General features: G+C 40.6%; 1 protein-coding gene across 2 annotated transcripts in view; it reads right to left on the reverse strand.

Moving 5' to 3' along the window:
- Window positions 1-22,173, reverse strand: part of PAK5 (p21 (RAC1) activated kinase 5) — a 283,597-nt gene that overhangs the window by 231,170 nt on the left and 30,254 nt on the right. Inside the window, exon 1 of one of the 2 annotated variants that reach the window (XM_033095504.1) lies at window positions 18,627-18,647. The exons of the other annotated variant lie outside the window; for it this stretch is intronic. The gene's annotated coding sequence lies outside the window, so the exon portion shown is untranslated. Of the gene's footprint in view, window positions 1-18,626; window positions 18,648-22,173 lie in introns of those variants that run through there. 2 annotated transcript variants of the gene reach the window in all.

Below are 22,173 nucleotides of genomic sequence, written 5' to 3' on the forward strand. Positions count from 1 at the left end.
CAGAGGGTAACTTACCTTGAGCCAGTCAGCAAGGGAGCACAGCTACGCACTGAATCCCAGGCCTTAGAGCTTTTCATAACCATCAAACACAAACTTAGGAAGTACGACGATATATCGCTGAATAAAGATCTGAATCCCATCCTCAGAATTCTCCTGCTCTATTCACAAAGATGTCCCTACTAGAATGGGACCACTGGAATGGGATGCATCTAATCGAATAAGGTCACTGAAGGCCTTCAAAGCACTCCTAGCCTAGCTGTATTAGAAACCATCCAAATTTATTCAATTTGGGATGAATAAATCAATTATTTATAGAAGTATGTGCTGGCTGTCATGAAGTCAAGTCCTTCGTTACTCAAGTAGATCTAAAATTTCTGTAAAATCTCAGCTTGGTATCGTGCTGTCTTTCTTCCTTGTGGAACACTATATGTGTCGAAAGTTATGCCTAATTCACAACTCTTAGACCAAGCAGGTGTTATTTTTGGTTCATCTTGCTGCCAAGGCTGCATTTCTTGGGGACAGATGGCTATCAAACTGTTCTTCCATTTGGAATAAAAACCAGATGCCCTCACAATTCACACTGAAATACTAGGCTCTTAAAGATATGAGCATTTATACTCGAAGCTTAAAAACTCACTTAACTTCCAATTCTTCTAATAGGAAGAAAAAAGCTTCCATTAAGCCATTCCATTCCGTTTTTCCTAAAACATTGCTTGGATGAAGTTTTTACTGTTGCCATCATTCGGAGTTAGTACTAAAGGTGACTTTAAGGGCACCACAGGCTTGACCTTCCTCTAACTAGAAAGGGTTCGTCCCATTTAGTGGACGTCGCTGGCACCGTACCTGGTCCCATATATGGGGGTGTGGGGAAGACTGGAAAGACCAGGATTCCTTGGGGAAAGCCAAGGAACTGTCTCCCAAATTTCTTGCTGAGGCTCCAGGAGAGGCTGAAATAAAGCATCTTCTGTCCCTGAACCTCCGGAGACAGTTACAGACTCACTGCTGAGCACCACATGAGCTGGCATCCGTCAGAAATTACCCCAGGAATGATACCAGTAAGACTAAATGGCTCACTTCCCCATAATCCTAACCACATGGGTTTTCAAAAAGATGCTGATGCAAATCAGAAAAGGAGGGAGTCTCTCCATATCCAAGATGCAAGCAAATTAATAAGCATCATCAGTGTGAAAAAGTTGAGGAGGGAGCTGTCAGAGAATTTAAGGAACTTCCTTCCCCAGCATAGCTTTCTACTCCAGTTCCCCAACAGCTCTCCCCCACAGCTAAAAGAGCCCGCCTCATCCTGAGGCAAAGCAAACTGTGCCCCAAAAACTTTCTCTACTGGTTCTGCTATTGTGTTTGAAATTTCTGCATCCAACTGCTTTGGCTCAAGGCTCCGAGAAACAAGGTTAAGATACAAACCATACCATGGCATTATTAAGCCATAGCACTTTATATAAAACAAATAATCAAATTTGTTGCCCTGTTACAGAGCAAATGGTGCAAAAGAGGCCCCAGGAAAGATACGTTGTTTTTTTTTATTTTGAGGTGAAGTGTGGGAAGAGGAAGAGAGGGGAGAGAGAAACCTATTCCAGGGTATGCGGGAGTGGGAGGACAGAAGGTTTGGGGTGGGAACGTTACATAAAGGGAGAATGGGCGCTAAAATAAGCCAGCCATGAAGAGTTCTATTATTTTGTAGTCTGATCTTGGATCAAAGAAAAGGAAAGAGGAGAGAATATCTCTGAAAATAAACTTCCTCTAATGTAGAGTTGGTCTCAGATCCAATCAAGGCTAAGAGAAAAGGGGAAGAACATTAACGTGTCTAAACACTTAATGAAGAACGTGCCACTGTGTATGGCTGGCTACCAAGGGACAGCTTCCAGTTGGATACATCCTCCTAAAAACGTAAAGGGAGGAGTCCTAGGTACTAACATGCTCAATTCCCTTCAGGTTATAAATCAAATTTTTGGGTTTCTCCCAAACCCCCTCTGATCATCACTCCACTTTTCCTCCCTTTTATCATCAAGCTCCACAAAAGCAGAACTCACTGGGGACCTCTCATTTGCTGTCACCCACTCCCACTGCCCCTTGATATTTCTCTTACAATAGTGTTGATTTTTAATTTCCTATTCACCCAAAGCAGTAGGATCTGTCCTCATCGTTGCTGGCCTCTCTGCAGCACTAGGGAAGGGGGGGTTGCATTCGCTGTCTCCCATGACCCACCTTCTTTTGTTTTTCCTCCTCCTTCACAGAGATCAATTTTTAGGCCCATTTCATTTGTCCTCCCTTTACACAATGGTAGGATCCAAAACTCAGCATCATTCTCTCAGCCTTCTCTTCTCACTGTATTGTGGTCACTCACTGCCATGAGCCACAACTCGCTTGTAGATGACTTGAAAATCTTAACTCCTCGTCCAGAGGTCACCTCTAAGCCCTGGACATATACTCCAAATTCCCTGCTTCCTACGCATACCCACCAGTGTGCCTTCAGGCACCTCGCAGTCCACAAGCCTGTCCACAATTGAACTCCTTGTATGTCCTGACACACTTGCTCCATCTTCTCTTCCGTTTGGAATTTTGGTGAAGGACCCACACCAGGCACCTAAAGCAGAACTTTGGGCATCATCCTAGATTCCTGCCTTTCTGACCCATATCAACAAGGCAGGGGTATGGCCCATTCAGAACCTTTGTCTTCACCACTACACACACACACACACACACAACACAACTGCTGAATACCAAACCCTATCTCGCTCTGGCCGAGGAGTCTCTCTTTGCCCACCTGTGTAGTAGGGTGGGTGTTGACCTGCCTCTCACTGACAGCAGCAAAACATTCGGGGGCAGGCTGAGCAGGCACAAATAACCCACTAGTCCTTCCATAAAGTATCACCCTTTAAAAAATTATTTTAAAAGTATAACTGCAAACAAGACACTGGTGCCTAAACCGAACTTCTCTTATAATCACTTTGCATAAACCTACTTTATATCTGGTTCCTGCAGGCTGGTGCTAAAGCAAAGACTCTTTTCAAAAGGCACGTAGTGGCTGAGCCACAGGTCTCATAAAAGCAATTTTCCTAGTGATCCCTCTCTATCAAATGGGTGACACCTCCATGATTTTGCTCAAGCTGCTAGCTTCACCTGGAATGGCTCCTCCCCAGGTCTTTGGAAGGCTCTTGGAGGACTTGATCCAGGTGAAACCATCTGTATGAAGCTGCTTCTGCCTGCACACCCCTCACAGTTAGAATAGACTCCTCTCTAGAATGCCCCTGGCTTTCCTATCTCAGAATCTCTATCATATCATTGCTCTTAGTTATTTATCTGACTGCCTCCCTTACTAGACCATAAGAAGCTTGAGGGGCAGGGCTGGGTCTGATGACTATTTTGGATTCCCCCACCACACTGCACACATAGTGTATGTTATACTTGTTTTTTAGGTGGAGGCATAAATGAGTGAATAATTTATGGAAAGAAGAAAATATTTCTGACAGCTTTACATTAGCAGGCAAAATAAATGAGGATGTGTTGAGTATTTTAAGGACCCATTCCAAGTAACAAGAAAGTCACAGAATCTAAGAAAACATATCTAAGGGGGAAAAGATGCTTGGCAATCATGGTAAACAAAATCCCTGCTCCTGGCTCCTGAATTGAGACAAAATCTTGTGTCAGGAAGTCACAATTGTTCTGCAGCAGAGCCGTGAGTCAAGTGCTTTTCAGAAGTGCTGTTGTGGGAATTATACTCCTCAGCCCATGAACAATACAAGGAGTTACTTTCACATGAAGATGTATCTAAAAATTGCCAGGAATTTTTTTAAGTGGGATGGTATTTATGGCAGACACTTCTCTGAACACATCTCCAATTTCATTTTCAAGAAACATAAATGGAGGCAATCCTTCTGAGAGTATCTAATAACAAACCCCAAAGAAATACATTTGCATAGAAAGCCGGAGAATATATTACTGTTTCAGAGATGACTGACACTCCATTTATATTTTACTACATGTTATAGTAGTAGTCCCAGCAACAATATTTTCAGAAAGCAAGACTACGTGAGAGACTCCTAGGTTACAGGAGATATAATTAACCTTGGATCAAACGAAAGTTGGCACCTGAAATCCTTCTAGGAATCAAACAGGGTATGACTCAATCAATCAAATATGCTGGCAGAAAGTTAACTTAGATGATGTTTGCTTAGAGAAAAGGGACTAAATCAAGCCGGCTCTAATACACGAGCAGAGTACCTTGTAAACTCAGTGGGGAAGGTTTTTAAATAACGGTGGTAGTGCCTCATCAATTTCTCATCAGAAAGAGGATGCCATTTTGTCCCACAAATGCAGAAGAGTTTATATGCATCATGTCAACGCAGTGGCCAATCCCTCTAGCTCCCAGTGCTTTCATTAGAGCTAACTTCATTTATTCAATAATTATTTGAGTAGTAACTCTGCAGTAGACATTGTGCTAACTTCTTGGGAGTATTATTCTACATTCTTAATTTTGTGAATCACTTTGGTAGCAAAAGCATAAAACAGACGAGTAAACACTTAAATGCTTGAAAAGATTTTGTGAAGAGTATCGGTGTGTGCTGGTACAAAATAACCTGTGGGTCAGGCTACCGGTAGCAATAGGTTACCTAAAGGATAATCAGTTAAGATTGCAAGAGATCTAACTCACAGTGTTCTAGAATTATGAGACAAGTTTCAGAGGGAGAAAAAGGCACAAGAGTTGATGGAGGTAGCAAGGAAGTAGATGCCAATCACCAAATCTCTCTGTATAAGTAATGAAGATGAGTAAGACAGGGCTACAGAACACAGAAAAAAATGTGGATTAATAAGCTGGTCATATTGATGAAGGAGGAATATCACTTGTGGAAGAAAGAGTATAGCAGGTGAATTAGGATAGGAGGTTTGGTCAGAAAGTAGGACATATGCAACTGTGACATTGAAGGTGGTAGCGTTTCTGGTCATGACAGCATCCAAGTTGTGACCTTGGAAGAGTGTGGTTAAGGTGAAGTGCACACAAAAAAAAAGTTCATTGGGAATGAGAGATCAAGAAACTAGGGAAAAAAACATGGACACATTATGTTTTGGGAAAGTTGGTCATAAAGATATTTGCATTTTGTCTTTCCTTAAGGCAACAGTTCCCAAATATGATAGTTAACTTTCACACTCGCCATAAAAGAAGAATTACAACTTCAGGATAGGAGATTCCCTGATGGCTTTTCCTCTCCTTTCCATTCTACCAGGTCTTCCCTTTCCTATTGCACATTTTTATCTTTGTTTCCCCATAAGATTATGACATTCTCCATCCCCCAGACCCTCACTGGACACACTCCCCTTACAATTCAGCTTCCACTACCCAGAGCTTTTGCTCTTCTAGATTCAAGACGCAGCTTCTATAAATACTCTCAGGTGTGTGTTACAAATATAAACTAATTATCAGGGGAACCTGAATCTGTCCTGGGTACTCATTTTCCAAGATGAACTTGTCACTAGGCTACGTTAAAGAAATCAGTCTCTAGGCAAAGAAAAGCAATATTGAGTTTTGTGTTTGCTACTGCGAACTGTTGCATATTTATAAACTTTCTAAACTGTAAGTACTACACTAACAGCATCTACACCAAAGGTATTTATACAATTAATGATTTTTCCATCAAAGTGAAAAGTATGCACCTGGCCAAGGAAACGGTTCTAAAATGATTATTTTGCCATAGTAAGCATTTAAATGCCTTTAAAAATAACTTAATTACAACATTGAGTGTTTATCTTCAAAAATTTGGAAATAAGAAACAATGAAATCCAACCATATTTCCAGCACCCTTAGGTAACCCCTCATAATATTTACCTGCTTTATAATATACCCAATTAGGGAAAAAAGATGGATCCTATGGTACATGAAGCCTGTAGCAATGCCCAGGACATAAATGATGAATAAATATTTGTAGACTGAATGAATATAGTACACATTCTGTTTTACATTCCACTTTAAAATGTCTTTATGGTTTTTAAAATAGCATGTTATAAAAGGAATATTTGCAAATTTAAAAATCCAATAATTTAGAAAGGGATGAAATAAGAGGATTTCTTCTCTCTCATCTTGCCATGCCCTGGAAGAAATACCAGTAGAAATCCTGGAAAATCATACAGAAAGAGAGAGAGACACATGCAGATATAAATATGGTAATGCATTTAAGAACAAATGCTATTATTTTATACAATGTTTAGCAATATGCTTTATCCAATTAATATTTCGGACACGTTTCCCATATGAACATATATAAATTTACTTCCTTAGAAAGGCCTCATGTGGATTGTCTTATAACTTAATCATTAATTTGATAGACCTTTACATTGTGGCCAGATTTTTGGCTGATAAAAGCGATGCTCTGAAAAACATTACTCAGTCTCTCAACAGATACTCCTGAGCACCCATGTGCCAAACCCCACAGACTTTGGGATTTTACATGTTAACAGAACAGTTAATATCTTAACTTAACAGAGTTTAGAGCTATTAGAGGAGACTGAAAAGTAAGAAAACAAAAAGGAACAGATCCCTTCCAATTTTAATTTGTACTACGAGGGAGGAGGAGAAGAGAGGAAAACAGAAGGAAATGACATATCACACGGATAGGAAGGTCCCTCTGAGGAGATAACCAATAAGTTGGGACCTAAAGGATGAAAATGAGACAGGTTGCAAAGGTATGGAGACATCTAAGTGGGGGAACAGCTAATGCAAAGACCTTTGTAAGAAAACTTGTTTTCAGGAAACTGAAAGAAAATGAATGTGGCTACAGCACAGGTATGCTAAAGAGGTAGAAGATGGGTTGATCTTACAGGATGCTAAATAAAAAGTTAAAATGTTATTCCAAATGTGGTAGGAAACTACCAGAGTGATAAGTGAGGGAGTCACATGATCTGATTTGCATTTTTAAGAGACCCCTCTAACTGCTGTAGGGGAAAGGGATTGGGGAGAGGCAAGCAAGGGGACTTGTTGAGGGTTATTGCAGGGTACAGGGAAGAGATGATAGAGATTGGTCTAGAGTCAGGGCAATGGAACTGGAAAGACAATGGAAAATCAAAGATTAAAGTCAAAATTTGGCGATGGATTAGATATAGCAAGGACTCCTGCTGAACTATGAACAACTGGGTGATAACTTTTTTTTTTTTGAAACATGACAAAAATTAGCGAGGAATAGGGTTGGAGGGAAATCTAGACTTTCACTTTGGATATGTTAATTTTGAGTTGCTTATTAGACAATCAAGGGAAGATGCCAGTTAGGTATATGTGAGAGTCTGAATTTCAGCCTAAAGGTCTGTGCTATATATAAAATAAAAGATTCATCCATTTAGGAATGCTTGAATATCATCTAAGGAGAGATGAATAAGACTACATAGGAAAAATGGGTTGAGAGAAGACTAGTTACACAGCCTGTAGAATTGTTTCGAGAAGGATGCTCTGGCAAAGGCAGGAGTGGAGGGGTTAACTGAGTCAAATGTTGCACAGAAGAGGACTACGAACTCTGCAGGACTGAGAGTTGAGGAGATGATATGGAAACCCATTTCAGTGGCATTTGGGGTGGGGGTAAAAATCAGATTGGAGTATGTTTACCAGTTATTAGAATATAGGAAGGAGTACCATATTTTGCCATGTATAATGCACACATTTTTGCCCAAATTTGTGAGGGAAAAATAAGGATGCGCATTATACATGTGTAGTACTAATTCTGTATCTGTATAAATGTTTTTAATTCTTTTATTTATGCTCATGAGTTAAAAGTGTAACTCTAGAAATCAATAACGATATCCATATGCAAAATAACACCCCAGAATACAATAATCGGTTTTGTTGAACTTACAACAAACTTGCAATGACGAAGAGTTCTTGGCCTTCTGTGATGTGTAAATATCATAAATTTGTTACCGGTACATAAAATTTCTTGTATCTGTTCTTGTGTTTTATAATTATTTGTTATATAAAATATCTTGTACCATAATATGTTAAAAAATGCTAAAATTCCTTTATAATACAAAAAGCAAGTACCTAAATGTAAACAAATAAAAATTTGAATTAAAAAATTAGAACAAAAGATTTGTTTCCTTGAAAGTTTGGGCCCAAAATGTGGGTGCGCATTATACACAGGAGCACATTATACACGGCAAAATACATTATGTGAAGACAATTTTTAGAGGTCTCACTTTAAAAGTCTACAGAAGAGTAGAGTAATTGCAGGAGTTGTCGGGTCAAAATGGCTCCTACTTGTGGCTACATGGGAAATCCTAACATGGGAAATCCTAAGAGCATATTTGTGTATTAGTGAGAATAACCCAACATGGTCAGAGAGGGATAACCAAACAAAAACCACATCTGAAAAAGATCAGAAAGTATAGGATTCAAAGTACAGGGTTTAACTTCCTTCCAGAAGAGGAGGGATAAAGGAGAAAGTGGGATTCAGACATCAGCTGCTTTGTAGATTTGTAATGAGATGTCAGCAACTTTCCCTCTGGTGGTTTCTACTTTCTCAAGAAAGCATAAGGCAAGCCATCAGCGTCAAGTGTGCATACTTATATGCCTTGTGTGTTTGTGTGAAAAGAAGAGATAAGTTTGAAAGGGAAAATCAAGATGTAAAATTCTTTGTAGACAGTGGAAAAAGGAAACTAGCTAGAATTTCTTGGGGCTCATGAATATGTAGTGACGCCAACCTGCCAGCTACGATTCTCTCCCTTAACACTGATGAGGGGCTGGGTTCATCTAGGGCAGTGGTCCTCAAAGTAGACCAGCACCATCAGCCACACCTGTTTACTTATTAAAAATGCAAATTTTTGGCCCTACCCCAGTCCTACTTGTACCAGAATGGTTGCGGGGTACGGACCAGCAATCTGTTTTAACAGATTCTGATGCAATGTAAAGTTTGAGAATCACTAATCTGGGGAGAGGTTCCCCACCCCCACATAAATGTAAAAGAAAGAGAGAGAGAGCAAAAGAATTAAAGTAAATCTAGAATGACCATACTGATGATTCGTGGAATAAAATATGGATAACGAGTGAAGATATCCTTTATAGATATTTTGGCCCTTTTTAGAAAAGTACATTTTTAAGAGTATTTTTCTTATATAAAAGGTGTGCACATTTTAAATTTTGATACACATTGTACAGTGACCTCCAAAAATTTTACATACTGTCCACTGGCAAAAAAATGACTCTCCAGGGATGGCCAGATGGCTCAGTTGGTTAGAGCACAAGCTCTCAACAAGGTTGCCAGTTCAATTCCCGCATGGGATGGTGGGCTGCGCCCCCTTCAACTAAAGATTGAAAACGGCGACTGGAGTTAGAGCTGAGCTGCGTCCTCCACAACTAGATTGAAGGACAACGACTTGGAGCTGATGAACCCTGGAGAAACACACTGTTCCCCAATATTCCCCAATAAAATTAAAAATAATAATAATAACTCTCCAGTAACTCCACCAAAAGAATGGTTTATTCAGGAAAAGAAAAAGAAATGAGGTCACCCCAGGAGTGTGCACACTCCCAACCAGTGCTCCAACCAGCCGCCCACGTGAAGAAGAAAAGCCCCAATTCTAAGGCTATTCCCTTTATTCATATCCCTACCCTGGAAGTTTCTGCAAAGTTTAACAGGAAGTCAGGACAGAGAGTTAACAAGGGGCCCGGCTCTATGGTTAAGCATCTTAACATGCCAGTTCACTTTTATCAATACTAATCTACAGGGCACAAGAATCACCACAATTTTTTTCACTGTTGTCTATTTCATAGGTTAAAAAGGTATCTTTTGGGTATTGTTTTTGTGTTGTTTGCTTGTCTTTTATTTCACTCAGGTCCCCCAAAATGAAATGTAGAAGAAAAGTGTGGGGCACCTCACAATAACATGTGAGAAAAGGGCCGGAGGAATTATAATTATAACATGCAATAGGTCCAGCATATGATATGGCTCCATTAATAGGAATTTGTGCTGTTCCATTGCACGGGTATTTCCATTCAGTTCTGTCTTAGGACAATTCCTATGAGTCTTCTATTCAGTTCTGGATATCACACCTTTCGACAGAGTTATAATCTTAAAGTCAACAGCTATAATGATAAAGTACCTTCCTGAGACCACCAAATTTGAGGTATAGTTGAATTTTGGGGGAATATCCGTCCTAAAATAGAGACTTATGTGAAAGGAAGAGAATGTAGGAAAAGAGAGACTAGGATGGCACCCATGAAGACACATGCTGTGGATGAAAACAGGGGTTCTATGGAAAGCAACCTCACAGAGTGATCTGATCGTAAATTTCCAACTGAACAAGTCATGGTTGGTAGTCACATCCCAGGCATATAACTTTTTAGGAAAAGGTTTATCTTTGCCTTAACTAAGCCTTATCCATTGTTTCTGTGCGTCTAGGTTAACATACCTTTGAAATAAGCTGTAAACACTGATAAAGATGAACTGGAACTTTAAGGAAGCACAGTCAGGCAGTGGGGGGCAGGGGGCATCTATAGGAGGAGCCAAGGCTTATGGAAGTTCATATGAGAACCCTGCGGGAAGAACTCTATGGTTCCAACTTCCTCTTGCTCTTCTTTAAATAATCCTCCATCTTGGCACACTAGCCAGATGTGCACATGGCTTGCCACATGTGCATGAGTTGGGTTGCAATCCTTTTTCTTTTTCCTGAGTAAATCTTTTTTGGTGATGAAATACCTAGTTGATATTATTTTAAAGTCAACACCACCCTCAAGAAAGCATAACCTTGTTAACTATCCTGTAATCCCATTCCTCCTTGCTTTTTCCCATCTCCATGTAGTATTTCTTACTTCCCTCCTTAATTCAAATGTATAAAAGGAGCTGCAAAACTGTTATTCTCCAGAGCATTTGACATCTTGCTCTGGCATATATTGTCAGTTGGCTCAAATACTCTTATAAAAATTCTCCACATGCTTGGACATTTCTTACATGAATAATGTGAATAATTGATAAATGAAAGACAGCGTAGATTTCATCATAAATCTTTTAAAAGGATTCAAGGGTAGTGTCGTGCGGGGGACCCTGCTTGCTGAGCCATTTGTCATGCGAGGTGGCCTGCGGGGTCTCAGCTCCCGCTCCCCACATAAGAACGCAGGATATGGCTAGGCCAAAAAGGAACACCCACGGAGCCATAGGTAGGGGAGTCATACCACTATAGTCTCACTGGAGGTTAGATCCACACGACCTGCAACCTGCTGTCCGCTTCTCTGCTTGCCAACCAACCGACTGACCAACCAATGCAGGCGCGGCAGTTATATCAGTGGCTAATTGGCTAACTGGTTACAGCTGACGGCCAACTAGCCACAGCTGACGGTCATCTACTACCCAAGCCAGCACCTTTCCACATGAGGCCGAGAGCCTGGAAACTGCTCTCTGGGACTCTGTCCCCACAGGTAGAATTTATGAGGAGACAGCTTTTATTACGATCTATAAGAATACTTTCAAATAAAATAGAACCATCTTCTCTGATACTCTAGGCTTTGAGGCCAAAGTTAAATGGCATTCGCTAAGAGCTAGAACAAGGATCTTTAACCTCTCTAACTTTGAGATTCATGATGCTTTGAGGGTTGCAAATGTTATTTTCATAAAAAATAACAGAAAGATAAAGTGAGATTATTTAAATTTCTAACATAGCCTGTCTTCCAAACAATATGAGTTTCTCATTTAACTGTAACCATGGAGTTAAAAGTCCCTTTTATTTTTTAAACCTTAAATTTATTATCTAACCTCTATTTTAAAAAAGCCATAATATTTAAATTCACAGCTGTTTATCATGAAGCTTAACATCTATTTGAACTTTATGACTATGGGATGGCAAGAGGAACATACTATTGACATAAGGAACATCCAAATCTGTAGAGAATTTTTATGAGTTTATTTGAGCAAAACTGAAAATTGCTGTGAAGCAAAATCTCAATGAATTGAGAAAATGCTCCAGAGAATGGCAGTTTTGCAGCTTATCTTATACATTAGAACCGAAGGAGGAGATGTAAGGAGGATTACAAGAAATCCATTGGTGGTAGACTAAGGGAGTGGGAGAAAGCAAAGGAGAAGAAATCTCTGGGATTGGATAAAAAGTAAAATAGAGAGATGCATACTTCTTTTACATTGGTGGGTACAGGATAGTTAATAATTAACATTTATAGCACAGAAATGATATGTCATTTGGAGAACAAGATAACAATGAGGAGTTCTGTAGTCTTGTGCTCTCGTGTGGTGGGCTGTGCCGTGAGGGGTTTAAAAAGGGGATTTGCCATGGAGGGTCTCAGCTCCCACACCCTGCACAAGAACGTACGATATGGTGAGGCCAAAAAGGAACAACAACGGAGCCACAGATAGGGGAGTCATACCACTATATTCTCGATGGCGGCTGGTCAAGACACAAAAGCAAACATCTGCCAGCATCCCAATGAGGGGTCTTCCTGCACCCCAGTCTCGCTGGCGGCAGGGTGAGACACAGGAAGTAGGATCAACACGATCTGCAATCCACAATCCACTTGCCAACTGCACTTGCCAGCCACAATCCACTGTCTGCTTCTCTGCCAACCAACCAACCCCAGCATAGCCACGGCAGTTATATTAGTGGCTAATGGCAACCGGTTACAGCTGATGGCCAACTAGTTACAGTTGATGGCCATCTAATCACTGAGCCAGCACCTTTCCAAGTGAGGCCGAGATCCTGGAAACTGCTCTCCTGGCTCTGTCCCCACAGGATTACTCTGATATTTCCAAGATATATTATCTTAGATGCAAAAAGACAATAGACAGTTTCACTTAAGATAAAGATTGACCTTTGTCAAGGAAGCTACAGGCCTAGGATGTGACTACTCTCTATGACTCGCTTTTAGTTAGGAACTTTTATGTTCACACCATCCTATGTGGTTACTTTCGATCTCTGACTTTGTAATGCCCAACAGGCAGGCCTCCCCTGAGCTAGCCAGGTTTAGCATGTGGCCCCTTTTTTGTCCATAGTACTCAGACTTTTTACTTCCCAATATTCTTGCAGTAGGACTAGTTTTGACAGAATGATAAATAGGACCAGCAAGTAAGAATTGAATGTGTAATACCACACCTAGGGTTTGAATATATGAGACAGTTTATTGCGGTGCTTTAGGTACATTTATTTCCAACATCTCCATGCCTAACAAAATGACTGATTATGGCTTAATAACCTTTGCTATCTCCACAGTGTACTTCTGATACAGGCCTCTCTCCTCCCTCCACTGAAAAACTTTTTCTTTCCTACAGAGATTTTCAGTTTCCTTCTCCTTAGTTTCCTTTTTCCCAGTTTTTTAGCTCCTACCTCCTGCTTTAGATAATTACTCTAAAACTTGTGATTTATACTTGTTGATTGTAATCATTGAAGCCTAATGTTCTTTCCAACCCGTTCTGGGCCCAGCTCCTGGACAATTGATGCCACCTGAGTGACCAGATGAATGGCCACAGGCTCCATAAGAGCTGATGGATTTTCCATCATGTAGCCACCCCACATCATTAGCTTTAAACTCTGCTCTTTAAGAAATTTATTAATTAAAATCTATGTTTCCTCATTCAGGGGCACTGGGGATACAGAGGATACCCCAGCAAGATTACCAGTCCCAACCAAAGAAGCCAACATAGTCTTCCAAGCGGATCTCAAGACCCCTTCCTCTCACCTGAGATCAGATAGGGCGAGAGTTCCGTGAATCCCCAATAGGTAGTGACAGCTCTACGTCCCTGCCCAGCAGGAAGCAGATACAGAAGAAAAGACCTCCTGTCCCTCAACTTCCCATAGAGAATTTATGGGGATCACATCTCTCAAGGGGAAAACAAGGCAGGCAGTTAGAGATAGGCACTGGGTCTCTGCATTCCTGCACATCCAACACAACCCACAGAATGCACACAAAAGACCTCCCCTCTCCACCCAAAACTTCCCCTTTTCATTGTAATTATCTACCTCGATGAGGAAACAAATGGGTACAAGATACCCAGCTAGATTAGACCAGTCACTCACACCTGCACAGTAAAGGCCACAACCACCTTCATTTCACCTGGGCCTCCTTATACCGTCATTATAATATCACGCGTATGCCCGGAAGTGCATTAATATCATTACAAAAGACTAAATTCTAGGAAGGAACATGTGCAGTCTAAAAAGATGAGGCAATAGCTTCTTGTCAATCACAGGTGTCAATCAAGTGGTCCCACGCCCAGAAAGAAACAGCCTATTCTTAAAAAAAAAAAGGGGGGGGGAAAAACTCCAAGTCCTTGCCAGTCAGGGCCTTTTGAGCCCCTTCTTTTGCTCAGCCCTCTCCAAACTCTTTGGAGTGTACTTTTTCTCCTAATAATGAGTTTGGCCCTGGCCTTTGGCCCTTTGGGCCTTTGAGCCTTTTGAATCACACTTTTGCTCAGGCCTGCTCCAATCCCTTTGGAGTGTACTTTCTCTTCTAATAATGGCCGTTGGACCACTGCCTTCTGCTAGGGTCCACTTCTACCTCTTTGAAGTGTACTTTCTCCTCTAATAAACTGCTCTTTCACCACTTTACCTCGGTATCACGTTCAATTCTTCGCTCAAGATGCCAAGAACTTGGACACCGTGCAGAGGAGGACCCATCCTCCATCAACCAAGTAGCTAAGATTCCCAGTTTTGCATGAGGCCGGGGTTCAACCCCCGGTGTGAGAGCCATGCTGGAGCGGCTAAGATTCCAAGTTTTGCTCAAAGACCCGGGTCCGACCCCTGGTCTGGGAATCTAGCCCGGACACTGCCGGGTTCAACCCCCGGTGTGGACATCACTCGGAGAAGGGCTCGCTTTCTGGTAATACTTTCTAAGAAGTAAATCTAAGTCACAAATATCAACCAACTGCCAACTTGCTCTCTTCCTAAAGAGATTAAACCAACATAACTAACTGGCCTCTCTCAATCTACACACCTTCCTCCACTAAGAAATCAGAGATTCCACATCACTCTCCCACCTCCAGAAGGACAGAGACAATTGGGAGAGTGTGGGACAGAGTTTCAGAGAGCAGTTTCCAGGCTCTTGGCCTCACGTGGAAAGGTGCTGGCTCGGTTATTAGATGGCCATCAGCTGTAATCAGATGGCCATCTGCTGTGGCTGGGTGGCCATCAGCTGTTACTGGTTAGCCATTAGCCACTAATATAACTGCCGTGGCTATGCTAGGGGGTTGGTTGGTTGGCAGAGAAGCGGACTGCAGGTTGCAGCTAGCAAGTAGGGTTAGCAAGCGCGGATGGTGGATTGTGGATCGTGTGAATCCTACTTCCTGTGTTTTGCCCGGCCACCAGCGAGCCTGGGGTGCAGGAAGACCCCTAGTTCGGGTACTGACAGATGTTTGCTTTTGTATCTTGACCAGCCGCCATCGAGAATATAGTGGTATGACTCCCCTATCTATGGCTCTGTTTTGTTCCTTTTTGGCATCACCATATCCTGTGTTCTTGTGCGGGGAGCAGGAGCTGAGTCCCTGCATTACAGAGAAACAAAATGCACTGCAGAACCTAAATAGTGAGAGAAATGAATATAAAGACACATTCTGAAAATTCAAAGACTCTGGAAGAGCTTGAAAAGTCTTCTAACAGTAGTACAGTTAGGTAAGAAGAGGTATCTAATTATCTAGCTTACTCTTATAAGCTTTCATTTTTTTCACTAAGGAATCAGTAATGACAAAAAACCTCGAGAGCGGTTTCTTTGTTCGATATTACTATTGTCCCTATGGGGAAACAGATCATGAAAACCCTATATATAATCTCTGTCAAGAAGGTTTTCAAGTCATAGCTGAGAATATCTTAGTGGGTCACTCTTCCCTTCACTGCAACCTGCAAGGATAAAAGGGACACTAACTAGAAACATTTGCTTGCCATGCGGGAAAGCATTAGGAATAGCACACCCCACTAATTCTTTCTTCTTGTCTATGAAAAGGCTCAAATTTTCAAACTCTGCTAAGTGTATATGCTAGTATCAATCTTAAAATTTTTTATTTTCTGAAGGCAAAAATAATTAGATGGCATACACTAGTATCTTACAACAATATCCTGCTTTGTGCCGAATAAAGATTTTCCTGTTCTGTACTTAAAGTGGCAAATTTTTAGACACAGCTTCTTAAACAGTCTCTAATCACTTGAAAGTATCTAAATCTCAGCTTCCTAAAAACAGAAGACAGATTTTTTTTTTAAGTATGTGTTTGTGGGGTATGTGTGTGTGTACGTGTGTGCGTGTGTACATATTACATATTTAACCAGTTAAACTATTTCTGCACGCTAGAAAAAATAAAGTTTTTCTTTTCTTTTCTTTCCCCAACATGATTTCAAATATATTTTAATGAAATGTGATATTGGCAAGATTTATAATTCAACATTTGAGAGTAATAAAACCTTATTATTTCAGACGAGTTGTAGGAAAGGCCAGTATGAATTAAATATCTCAATTCTGAATAGTTTGAGATAAATTAATTCCACACATAAAAGTAACTCAAACTGAACACCACCAAAATACCAAGAAGGAGGAGGCCCTGAGGCAAAGGTTTATAGTGCTGCTACTTTATAAGGGAGTACAATCTCAGGAAGCAAACATGAGGGACCTGGGAACTAAAACTAGGAGGCAAAAGGAGCTAATACAAAAATGCTTACACTGCTAGCCACCACTAAGGGTGACTGATTTTTCTTGATCTCATGAAACCATCCTCTGAGAAGCCATAGGAAATGCTTCTTAGGACGGTCAGGTTGTGCATTTGTGTGCAATAAGTAGGACCTCTTGGAGTCTGTCGTGCGGGACACCCTGCTCGCTGCGCCATTTGTCATGCGGGGTGGCCTGCGGGGCCTCTGGTCCCGCTCCCCACATAAGAACGCAAGACATGGTGAGGCCAAAAAGAAACACCCACAGAGCCATAGGTAGGGGAGTCATACCACTATAGTCTCACTGGAGACTGGATTCACACAATCCGCAACCTGCCATCCACTTCTCTGCCTGCCAACCGACCGACTCACTCTACCTGACTCTCCAACCAGTGCAGCCACGGCAGTTATCTCAGTGGCTAATTGGCTAACTGGCTACAGCTGACGGTCAATTAGCCACAGCTGACGGCCATCTACTACCCGAGCCAGCACCTTTCCCCACAGAGTCCCATGATTTGGATATAAACAAAGGAGGCAAAATTCACATGGCTTATGCCTATAATGAGGTGGAGCTAGACTGAACTGGTGAGATGATAGCTAGAGGCCATATTGAGATGGTAGCCACTGCAGTGACTGGAAGAAGAGACAAGTGAGGTCAAGAGAATTTGAAGTGACATATAAACCACACTTAATGCAGGAATCACTACAAATATGGGGGAAGGAGCTAGTATATACACACAGTACCTTTCACATGCACTGGGAGCATCTGAAAGGGTACCCCAGAAATTATTAACATTGGTTACCTATTGAGGAGAGTAACTTCATAAATGGAGGGAGAGAAAGGAGCCTTAACCACATACTTCGTTTTGATTTTTGAAACATATGAATGTTTCCTATTAAAAAATTAAATAAAATATTTAAAAACCAAAAAAAAGAATTGATTTTAAAATATATGCTTAAATCCTAAGAAGAAATACATAAATTTAGGAAGTGAAGAAAATAGGAGTTGAATGGAGAAGGCTGGGAAAGTTAGGACATAATGTAATTGTTTGAAATTCCCCACTTTTTCAGAGTAGGGATTTAAAGAAATTCTGCATCAGTCAAAAAACAGGTGTCAAAAATATCATTTAAAAAGTGGTAATCAACAGAAAGAATGGTGTTGGGTGTGGGCTAATTTTCATTTTATTCCCTTCTGTACCATTTTTGTCCCTTCTATACCATTTGATACTTAAGTATGTGCATGTATTACTCTTACATTAAAAACACTATTTAGCAAAAGAACAAGACAAACAAATGAAAGAACAAAAACTCATAGACATAGACAATAGTTTAGGGGTTACCAAAGGGTAAAGGGGGAGGAGGACTCTAAAGAGGGCAAACAGGGTCTAATATATGGTGATGGAAAGAGAACTAAGTCTGGGTGGTGAACACACAATGTGAAATATAGATGATGTATTACAGAATTGTACACCTGAAATCTATGTAACTTTATTAACAATTGTCACCTCAATAAACTCTAATTAAAAAAAATTTTAAATAATTAAAAGAAAAGCACCACTATTTAGTAAAAATTAAAGGAAAAAAATAGAAGTTTCAATTCCTGCCTCAAATACAGGCTAAATATAGAGCCACTAAGACATTGCACCAAAAAGAATTCAAGTTAGAAAATCACCACTAATCCTAGGATACCATCATTTAAAGAGCACCAAAGCTTCCTGAAATATTTAGAAAACAATGAAGGACAAAGAAAAACAAACAAAAACAAAATCAAGTGCTTGTAACTCAGAACATTGTCACTGTTTTGTAAGCAAATGCTGCATAAGAAATGCTCATTTTAAAAATGTGGGTTTACTAGAAATTGAGATCCAGAATTAAGAGCTGCAGTTGCCTGAAACTACAAAACCCCTTTACCAGGAAATCAATAACCACTTACTACACCAAGCCCAGATAGCATGGAATGATATGCAAGTGCACAGCTGAACACACATTTAAGGACTGTAAAGTGTAAGCCTCACCAAAGTACTTAGGCAACAGCAGTTTTCCTGAGAGAGGGAAGGGACAAATGCTCCTTGTGTGAAAATAGAGATATTCCACGTCCAAACAATCGGGATGACTTACTAAAGGCAAACAGTAAGAAAAGAAAACAAAATTAGGAAGATTCTAAGAATAACATATCAGCTCTCAAAATAGACTACTTCTGAAATAAAGGCAGATCAAGTGGATACTGGATAGATTGATGTAATCTAGCACCTGTGATTTATCTAAACGAAATCTTAGGCCAAACATGATGCAATTCTGTATCAGCATTAAAGTACCACCTGTAAGAGAAAAACAACCTGCCTATAGACATCTTCTGGGGAAAAGCAGAAATAAAATAAATGTGAACATTAGAGGTAGTAAGTTGTTTAGAAACCAATAAATCTCTTTCTCAATTAACCATTCTTAACTCCACCTGTCTTTTTTTCTGTACAACCCAGAAATAAAATCCTGAAGCCTTTTCAAAAACCATCCCCCAAATCTGACATGTAAGGATACCACATACCAGCTGGGCAAGTTCATTATCTTGATAGTATTAAAGTAAGTAAAGGCAAAGAATTTTGGAAAGTCTAATATGGAAAAGAATTTATATATCCAATTAAGTTTCCAGGCCCACTGGGGAAGGCACGGGTCACGGTTATTGAGGGAGAACTCCTAGCCCCTTGACACTAACAGTGCAGTCTGGGGACCAGCAGCTTAATCACCTCCTGAGATCTTGTTAGAAATGCAGAATCTCAGACCCCAACCCAGACTTGCTGAATCAGAATCTGCACTTAACAAGAGCCCTAATAAGTCATGTGTTCCTTGAAGTTTGAGAAGCACTACAGTATCATAGTTTCTCAATCCTGACCCCACAGTCACCTTGGCGGTGCTTACATAAAGCACAGATTTCCAAGTGCCTTCTCAGACTTACTGATTCTCCAGGGATCAGCCATGTCGAGACATTAAGGCACTGCAGGTAATCTTTCAAATCAGGCACAGATGTTAGACATATGCATCAACGAAAAAGAAATGAGAATCCGGGGGGAAAAACCATACCTCTATGGTCAGTTCATGTTTTTGTCTTAAATATTGTATCTTTTCACAAAGTTTTAATTTTTTTATTGAGGCATGATTGACATACAAATAAAGGCTATATACATTTAATGTATACATCTTCATGATTTTGAAATATACACTCATGAAACCATCACCATATACACTGTATCCTTAATTGTCACCGCTAAAGTTTCCTATCTTTTTTTTAATAACATTTGACTTAACATCTACCCTCTTAAATTCTTACGTATATATACTATAGTATTGTTAACTCTGTGTACTATGCTGTACAGTAGATCCCTTGTGGGGACAGAGATCCCAGATAGCGGTTTCCAGGCTTTCGGCCTCACGTGGAAAGGTTCTGGCTCGGTTAGTAGATGGCCGTCAGCTGCGACTAATTGACCATCAGCTGTTACCAGTTAGCCAATTAGCCATTGATATAATTGCCACGGTTGCGCTGGTTGGTTGGTCAGTGAGTCAGTCAGTCGGTTGGTTGGCAGGCAGAGAAGAAGACAGCAGGTTGCGGACCATGTGGCACCAGCCTCCAGCGAGACTATAGTGGTATGACTCCCCTACCTATGGCTCTGTGGGTGTTCCTTTTTGGCCTAGCCATTTCCTGCGTTCTTATGTGGGGAGCAGGACCAGAGACCCGGCAGAGCACCCCGCATGACAAATGGCGGAGCGAGCAGGGTCTCCCGCACAACATCCCTAAAACTTACTCATCTTGTATAGGTGAAAAAATGTACCCTTTGACTAACACCGCTCTGGTCCCCCTCCCCCTTAGTCCCTGGTAACCACCATTCTACTCTCTGCTTCTATGAGCTTCATTATTTTAGATTCCTGATGTAAGTGGGATCATGTAGTATTCCTTCTTTTGTGTCTGGCTTATTGCTCTTAGCATAACATCTTCCAAGTTCCTCTATGCCGTAACAAAGGACAAGATTTCTTTCTTTTTTAAGGTGGAATAATATTCCATTGCATGTATGTACCATGTTTTCTTTATCCATGTGTGGGGGCAGTGTCCCAGAGAGCAGTTTCCAGGCTCTCGGCCTCATGTGGAAGGGTGCTGGCTCGGGTAGTAGATAGCCATCAGGTGTGACTGGTTGGCCAGCGAGACTGGGGTGAAGATAAACCCCTTGTTGGGGTACTGGCGGATGTTTGCTTTTGTATCTCCAACCCAGCCGCCAGTGAGAATATAGTGGTATGACTCCCCTATCTATGGCTCCATTGGTGTTCCTTTTTGGCCTCACCATATCCTGCACCCTTATGCGGGGAGCAGGACCAGAGTCCCTGAATGACACCATTCATCTGTTGATGGACATTTAGGTCATTTCTTTGTCTTTGATATCGCAAATAATGCTGCAATGAACACAGGAGTGCAGGTCTCTCTTTAAGTTCCCGATTATAATTTTTTTGAGTACACAACCAAAAAGATGCTAGGACAGTTCAATGACGGAAAGAATAGTATTAATATTTGCAACAAATGGGGCTGGACAACTAGATGTCCACATGCAAAAGAATGAATTTGACTCCTCATCTGACCTCTTACCACACTCAAAATTTAGCTAAAAATGGATCAAAGACCTAAAGGTAAGAGCTAAAACTATGAAACTCTTAGCAGAAAATGTATAGGGTAAATCTGCATGACCACAGATTATTTGGCAATAGTTTCTTAGATATGGCACCTAAAGCACAAGAAACCAAAGAAAAAAACAGATAAATCTGACTTCATCAAAATTAAAAACTTTTGTGCAAAGGACACCATAAAAGAGTGAAAAGACAATCCGCAAATGGGGAGAAAATATTTGCAAATCATGTATCTGATAATGGTCTAGTATCTAGAATATAAAAAGAACTCCTATCACTCAAATTTTTAAAATTTTTTTAATTAAGCTGTGTGAGTTCCCAAATAGCCCAATTTAAAAATGCTAGACATTTTTCCAAAGAAGATATAAAAATGGCCAATAAGCACATGAAAAGATTCTCCACATCATTAGTCATCAGTGAAATGGAAATCAAAAATACTTTATATTCACTAGGATGGCTAGAATCAAATAGGTCATAACAAGTGACAAGAATGTGGAGAAATTGGAACTGTGGTGGGAATGTATAAAGGTACAGTGGCTTTGGAAATTAGTTTGGCTACTCTTCAAAAAGGTAAACATAGAGAGACCAAATGACGTAACAATTCCACTTCTAGGTATATACCCAAGAGAATTGAAAACTTACTTTCACATAAAAATTTGTACTCAACTGTTCATTAAAGAAGCATTATTTACCATAGCCCCAAAGTGGAAACAACCCAAATGTCCATCAACTAATAAATGAATAAACAAAAAGTAGTATTATCTTTTGCTGGCCCGGTGGCTCAGGCGGTTAGAGCTCTGTGCTCCTAACTCTGAAGGCTGCCAGTTCAATTCCCACATGGGCCAGTGGGCTCTCAACCACAAGGTTGCTGATTCAACTCCTCGAGTCCCCCAAGGGATG

This window comes from Rhinolophus ferrumequinum, chromosome 23 (assembly GCF_004115265.2).
Source record: "Rhinolophus ferrumequinum isolate MPI-CBG mRhiFer1 chromosome 23, mRhiFer1_v1.p, whole genome shotgun sequence".
Taxonomy (NCBI): Eukaryota; Metazoa; Chordata; class Mammalia; order Chiroptera; family Rhinolophidae; genus Rhinolophus; species Rhinolophus ferrumequinum.